This window comes from Desmodus rotundus, chromosome 1 (genome assembly GCF_022682495.2).
Source record: "Desmodus rotundus isolate HL8 chromosome 1, HLdesRot8A.1, whole genome shotgun sequence".
NCBI classification, from domain to species: Eukaryota; Metazoa; Chordata; class Mammalia; order Chiroptera; family Phyllostomidae; genus Desmodus; species Desmodus rotundus.
The window spans coordinates 13,944,997-13,952,362 of NC_071387.1; the positions used below are offsets into that span (position 1 = coordinate 13,944,997).

General features: G+C 45.5%; 1 pseudogene; it reads right to left on the reverse strand.

Moving 5' to 3' along the window:
* Nucleotides 1–1,860: 1,860 nt before the first annotated feature.
* On the reverse strand, nt 1,861–5,597 carry LOC112306505 (germ cell-less protein-like 1 pseudogene; annotated as a pseudogene).
* Nucleotides 5,598–7,366: the final 1,769 nt, after the last annotated feature.

Genomic DNA, 7,366 nt, shown 5'->3' on the forward strand with positions numbered 1-7,366 from the left:
TTCTTCAGTCATATTATGTTTTTCTCTTACGCTCTCTAAGTGTCTGGCTCTATTTCCTCACCATTTTTCTGTGCCACTTGTGTCTGATTCCCTACATCCTTGTTTCAGCATCTTTCCCCCTCTCTCCTTCTCTAAACTTCAGTTTCTGATTGTGTTCTTTCTGACTCAACCTAGATCTCAGTCCCTATCTTAAATTCCTGCCTTCCTGTCTTGCTGTATTCCGCAGGCATAGCTCCTGTCACACACCCTCACCCATTCTTTGGTGGAATGTTTACTTCCACAGAGAAACACACGAAATCTTACCCCCACTGTCCTAAGACAGTTTAACAAGGAGGTGGTCTACCTCACTGAAGAGCAGGGGTGGTTGGCTCTTTGCACAGAAGTCTCTGTGACTGAGAAACAAATCGCTTTTACTAGGTTCTGGAAAGTTAGATTTCTTGTGCAGTCTTCACCACCAATTTGCTCTATGACATTGGACAATTATTTTCCCTTTCTGAGCATCAGGTTTTAAAGATGTATGGGGGGGGGGCAAAGGTGGGAAGGGAATAAGTATCAGAAGGCAATGGGTCATCTGACAGATTAGAGAAGGGAGCTACGGTTCCTGATTCTTGGGCTCTGTGTGAGAGGCTGGTACTCATCACATCTGTGCCTCTGGGGTCCTCTGTCTGAGGTACCTGCTCAGGAGGTCCTGTTGACAGACAGATTCTTTTGTTAACACATAGGGCTAATATTCCAAGACAACCACTGGCCTGAGTTTGTTTATCTGCCCAAGTGAGTCATCATTAGCATTTGAGATAAACACCCAAACAACCCAGCCAAAATGTGTCTTCATCCATCTGGGTTCAGAGAAGGGAGAACCTACCCAGTTAAGGAAGGGCATGGGATTCGTTATAGTCCCCATGACTTCCCAAAGGAGACTGCTGGCTTGGGGGTAGCGCAGGAGGGTGTGTATCCAACACGACCGTATCAGGTGCATTGAACACCTGGTTTTCCCATAATGCTCACAATCATCCAAAAGGTGTTCTTTTAGGATAAGAAAACTGAGCTTCACGGAGCTTAGCTACATTGACAGCCAGTAAGTCTGAGGGAGGGTTTGAAGCTTAGTCAGGGGCAGAAAACTCAGGAAAGTGAATCAAAAACACAGGTGGGTCATGAGGAGACCTTGGGCCAGACTCTTTGCTTCCCTGGGCTGAAGTTCCTCCATCTGTAAGATGAGAGAAACTCACCTCTGGTGAGTTTCTGGTGTCTCATCAAGTTGTAACACGTTAAGGTTCTGTCACTCTGTCTATCACTCATGACCTTCCCTAAGATGCATTAATACCAGGTAGGATCCAAGGGTAAGCTAAAAATTAAATCTAACTTTGGTTGCAGAGAAATGTGAAATTTACCTATAGTGGTTTTCTACTGATGCTAAATTAAAAGCGTGAGCTGACATCTTTGTAACAGAAGTGGATTGACAGATATATTCTTGGCTTTAAAAATGTGTTTTTCAGAGGCAGATTCATAGATGGAGAACAGATGACAGCTAGTGGTGGAGGGAGCGGTTAGGAGGTGGAAGGGTTGAGCAAAAAAGGAAAAGGACTCATGGGCATGGGCAACAGGGTGGTGATTGCCAGGGCGAGGGGGAGTATAAGGGGACTAAATGGCAATGGAAAAAAATAATAAAGATTATATATTTTAAAATGTGTTCTCATATAGGCACAGAAATGTAAGGATGCTAAGAATAGTCTTCTGCATCATCTGTACAGTTCGTAAGGCCTTTGTCATTGTTAGTCACCTTAGATGTGAACATCACAGCACCATTCGGTTAAAGCTAGCTGAAAAAGTTGTCCAAGTGCTAGTTTCTAACTGATAAGATCTTCAGTTTTCTGGATTTTCTGGATGATGATTGTTTTCTGGGAATATGTACAGGAAATTATAGCAGATACATAAAAAGAAGGTCAGAAGCCTGCTGTCCAAGTTCATCACTACTTGGTCCTGATCCTTTTCAGGTGTATTTGATGGCCAGTTGCTCTACTATATATTAGTTTTCCACTACTATCAAGAGAGGCTCAACATAATCTAAATGCTATGCTCCTTCGAGGTTATGAACTGACAGACCCACTGCATGGCTGATTCATTGTATTGCATTGGAAAATGATGTATCGATTGGTATGTAAGTTACAAGCAGGTCAAAGCCGAAGTTAAAATCTGTCCACTGCTAGCAGTAGTCACCATCTTTGTCAAGCTTGCTACCACACCTCACACTTCTTCCTTCTAGTTCTTCTTTATTGACTTCTTGAGGCCCCACCTCGCTGTCTTACTCTGCTGGGAGCATAGCAAGCCACAGCTGTTTATACACAGAAGGCAACCATTCTAAAGGGACTAGAGAATCTTGTTCAATAATTCTTGCCGATGCCAAATCACAGATGATATACTGTAACCTTAAATGTCTGAACGCTGACGCAAATGGTTTTCCTTGCTCAGTTTCAAGAGAGGTCATACCTTCAAAATCCTTTCTCCTCTTAGAAAACTAGACATTTGTTTCAGTCAAAAGCCGCTTTAAAAACCTACTCCAAGAAGGCACGAGTTGAAGGAACATGCACTTTTTAAGAGCTGTGTATACATCCATCTTCACTTGCATCACAAGTAGGTTAGATGAACCAGTGACCTGCCTCGTGACATTTATACTGAGCTCTTTAAAAAGTTCAACATCCTGATGAGTCATCACATTGTTTAGAAGCCATTCAAGGCATTTTTTCTTTACCAAATCTAACTCATAGGTCCATTCTGATGTGCAATAGCCACGTGCTACAGTTTTCACATTAATTGTTTCCTTCGTTGTCTCACCACACAGCTGTATCAAACCATCCAACTGTAGCATCCAAGCTGCTGCCAAAACGGCAATAACTCACCTGGGCTTCATTAAGACATCAGCTCAATATAGTGGCCCAAATGCAATCTACCTCAACATCAATATTCCAGTCAGGAATCTCCAGTTTGGTAACACCCATGCTGGATTCTCTCCAAGAACCACTGAACACACTACAAAAGTACCCATATTGACATAAATACATTTCATGTAAGCTCCACTCTCCTCAAGCACAAGTCATTTAATTTTATTAATTTTTGTTGAATTTACTGGGGTGACATTGGTTAATAGAAGTATATAGGTTTTGGGCGTATAATTCTATCATACATCATCTTTGTATTCTGTTGTGTGTTCAACACCCAAAGTCAAGTCTCCTTCCATCACCGTGTACCCCCCTTTGCCCTCTTCCACCTCCCCCCACCCCCTTTCCCTTTGGTAATCACCGTACTGTTGTGTCTATGAGTTGCTGTTTGTTTTGTTTTTGCTTGCTTACTTTATTTATTTACTTGTTTGCTCACTTGTGGGTTTATTTTTGCTCAGTCCTTTCACTTTTTTCCCCCAGCCTCCCAACTTCCCTCCCCGCTAACAGCTCTCAGTTGGTCCTCTGTACCTATGAGTTTGTTTCTACTTTGTCTATTAGCTTATTTTGTTCACAAATCTTAATGTCGCTATTTTCAGCATTCAGAAATAATGTTTGATAAATATATTTGGATGTGCTCTTCCATTTTTTTCTTTGAGGGGTGTTGAGGAGCCACCGCTGCTCATCCCCTTCCTCCTCATCCTCCTCTGTCTGGGAGTTGTCTGAGGCGACAGCAGAGGGCCCAGGGCTCCGCTTGCACTTGCGGCAGCCAGGCAGTAACAGAAGCCTTGGCCAGCCCAGCTGTGTGGCCACCAGGGTCCGGCCAGCAGACCAAGTGACCCCACCCCCTAGAACCTGGCTCCTGCTGGGCTCAGGATCCCCCCCTGATGGTGCAGTACTCTGCTGGGGGGCTACTCAGGGAGCCCATGGGCCATGGCTCCTTGGGATTTCAGGGAATGCAACCTGCCTCCCACCATGGCCTGGCCGCTGGTCCCCCCCAGCCTGGGTGCCTACATGGCCACTTTGTCCCATGTAGCCCAACCATTGTAGCTGAGACTACTGACCCCGTCCCCGCCCTGTGCATCTCTGCACCACATTTCCAGACCACAGGCCCTTGCCTCTTGCTTTCACAACAAAGCCTATAATCAACTTTTGATTTCCCACGGTGATTAACACCTTGTCATTTTATATGTGGTAGATACTGTTTTTGTTTTTGTTTTCTGAAGGTAGAAAAAGTAAGGGGAAACAATTCAAGCAAGGAAGAGAGGAAAAGGGATGTATAAAACACAGAAAAGAAGGAAAAAGGGAAGAGAAATATGAAAAAGTGTTGTATTGTTTTACAGGACTCATTTAAGACATAAAACATGCTTCATTGTTAGTGCACTTTTTGCATTTAAATGATGATTGCAGAGAAAGAGGACCAAAAGTAGAGAAAGAAGGGGAGTTAGGAGCCAAGTGGCTATCAGATTTGGAAAGACAGTTTCAAATTTCTCAAGTCAGAAAGCTATTCAGTAAGAAGGCAGCACTTGCTCTGCAGGGTTACGCCTTTGCAAACACCTTTTGTAGGTGAATGTTTATCCTGCAAAGCAAGATGCCTCTGTAGCCCAAATACACCCTTTCCGCCAGCTTTGGGGAAACCATTCAGCCTGCTGTAGCCCCTGGTGGTGCCATTCCCACTGTTGTTATCATAGCTTTCCCACAGCACAGCCTCCAAGGACAGATGCTAGCAATCGATACCAAACACCTCACACTTTAAGCCCATCAATGAAAAGGCTGTTACTATAACAGCAGCTATTTTATATGGCTACTGATTTCGTTTAGGCCTTCCAGACCCAAAGGTAGGAAATAATAACTGGTCATTTTTCATCAAGACAGACAATGCAGGAGGACGATTGGAGCCTATGCAAGTGCTGCCTGAAGAAAGGTATACACCTCCCTCCTGGGAGGTTTCTGTGCATGTGCCCACGCAAAACTAACTGAGCAAATAGGGGCCGTCCACGTGGGGCCTTGAGGCATGGCCCAACAATTAGTGTGGAGAGAAACAGGTTTTTATTTACTGCAGTGAAACCTTGGAGTTGCCCAGAGCACTTCTGCTCAGAGCCCTGTTCTCCCACGAGACCCAGCATTTCCCCTGCTCCCGAAAAGCCTGCAAGCCAAAACCAAGCCCAGGAGTTCCACACATCCTTATCGGTGCTTATGCCAGCTGTGCAAGCAGGTCTCCATCCTCTCTGGCAAGTACGCTTGTGGGTTTCAGAGTCTCCATCCTCTCACAGAGCAGCTCTCTCCTTCAGGATCTGGGGTACGCTGTCCTCAGCCTCCAAGCTGTAGACCAGGAATACATGTGCCATGTTACACTGCATCATGGCGAAGTCCAGCAAAGGCACAAGCCCCCAAATAATGGTCTCCCTGTATGTCCCAAGTCCCAAGAGTCCAGATGGAATCCAGGGCTGTGAGGCAGCAGGACAGCATCCTACAAGGCAGGGGCCTCAGTTGCTTCAGAGTCAGCTGGAGCAGGCACAAAGAGAGCAGAAGCATGCCATTCTCTCCCTTACCACACCAGGCTGCACAGCCGAATCCTGCCTGCCAGCTGCCTCGCTGCTGCATCATGGCCCTTTCTTCTCCACACTCACTCTGCCTGTATGGCTCCTGTCTCACAACTGGCAGCATGGCTGAATCTCCCTCACATGGCTGCCCTCTTCACTCTAGGCCAGCATGTCTGCTACCTATTCTCTCTGCCCTCATGGCAGGCCAGCTTCTCTCTGTCTGCCCCCGCTGTTTACATCCTGACCCAGAGCTTCCTACGTGACCTCCTTTGCAGCTTCTCTCCAGCGATCTACATTAGCCAGTTTACTGTATAATTTATATTCTCCCGGCTGCCACCTGTAGTCAGGGCAAGAGTGACTGAGTGTGACACAGGGGGAACTGCCTCCCTGCCTCTCGTGCGGGCACTGTACAAATGCCTGGCTTGGTCAGCAGTCATCACACATTCTGAAACTCTCTCCACACCTTTTGCCCCAGGCCCATAGCGCAGCTATTGACTAACCACCAGCTTGCCATAGATATGCAAAGTATCTTAAATACTGCACTGTCTGATCCCCTCATCCCCAACCACGGGCTGTGGAGCTTTGGGGAGCCTCTTGCTCTGTACCCTGTTTCAGAACAGCAATAGGAATTCTTACCCTCTGGATAATTAAGGCAGCGCTAGGCATCCTGCAGTCCTGGGCTAACTCATCACATGGCTTTACATGACCCTCCAAATGAGGCCCCGTGGCTGGTAAAACGTCCACATCATCCTCATTTCACGGATGGGTCAAGAGAAGAAACTTATTTTTGAAGAAAAGACTAGATGACTTCATGGAAAGAAAGAAAAGCATAAATGGATAAGTAAATGGATGATGCATAAATGAATATGTGGATCAAACCATCAGTGGAGGACAGCACGCGTGTTTCTGACACAGCTCTGAATGCCTCATATATGGATGATGAAAGGAGGTAAAAACAACCGGAATGGAGCAGAGATGGCAAAAACAGAGAGGTCAAAAAGATCAACATCAAAATAAAGCCACATCCAGGAAAACTATGACTATTATTAGCCTGCAGTTTCCCAAACGTAGCATCAGATTTCTTGTAATTGACCTGGTGCATTGAAAATGTCCAGCCATCCTGCCAGTCTCTTCGCTGGTGCTTCCTTTGAGGCTCATGTAAAAGCTTCAGGCCCCAGATATGGACAAACGCAAACGACGGCTCCGATCCCTTTCAGTCAGACCGCGCATGGGTGTTTCTTCCCAGCTGATTCTGATTGTCAGTCATGTTTCAGATCCCCTACTGGAACAAAAAATCTTGGGCTGGAGAGAAAGCAATACTAGGCAGTCTTTTGGACCCCATCAAATCTGGCATTTTATGGTTTCATAGTAATACAACCACCAATTATAAAAACAATATTATGTCTTTTTTTATCTTGCCATTGGCAAAGAGTTAAAGATATGTGTGTTTTCTTATTTAATCTTCACAGTATCCTTAGCATAGCAGAGGGGATTGTCTTTCTCTGAGAGATGAGTAAACTGAAACTCAGTGAGATTACTGAGTTCTCTTTTGTCCTCACTTCTCAGATACTTTGTGAGTTTCCTCTCTTTCTTCATTCTCTTTCCTCCTGTATTAGAAACTACTAGTGTGCGCACATACCTGGTCCTTCTCTCCTCTGTGTCCTTCCTGGGCCTTGACTGTCACAAGAGCCACGTGGCACGTGCCATTTGGGGACATAAACCATTTCATTGCTGGTGTAAGCTCTTTTCCAGCATCCCTTTTCCCTGTCAAAGTCTCATGCTCCCTTCTTCCCTTGTTGAAGCCGCATCTTGAGAAAATAGAGTCACAAGAGCAAAGCTGCTTGGATATCTGAGCTAATATCCTCCAGAGAGGCATGGACTTTACATAGGGAG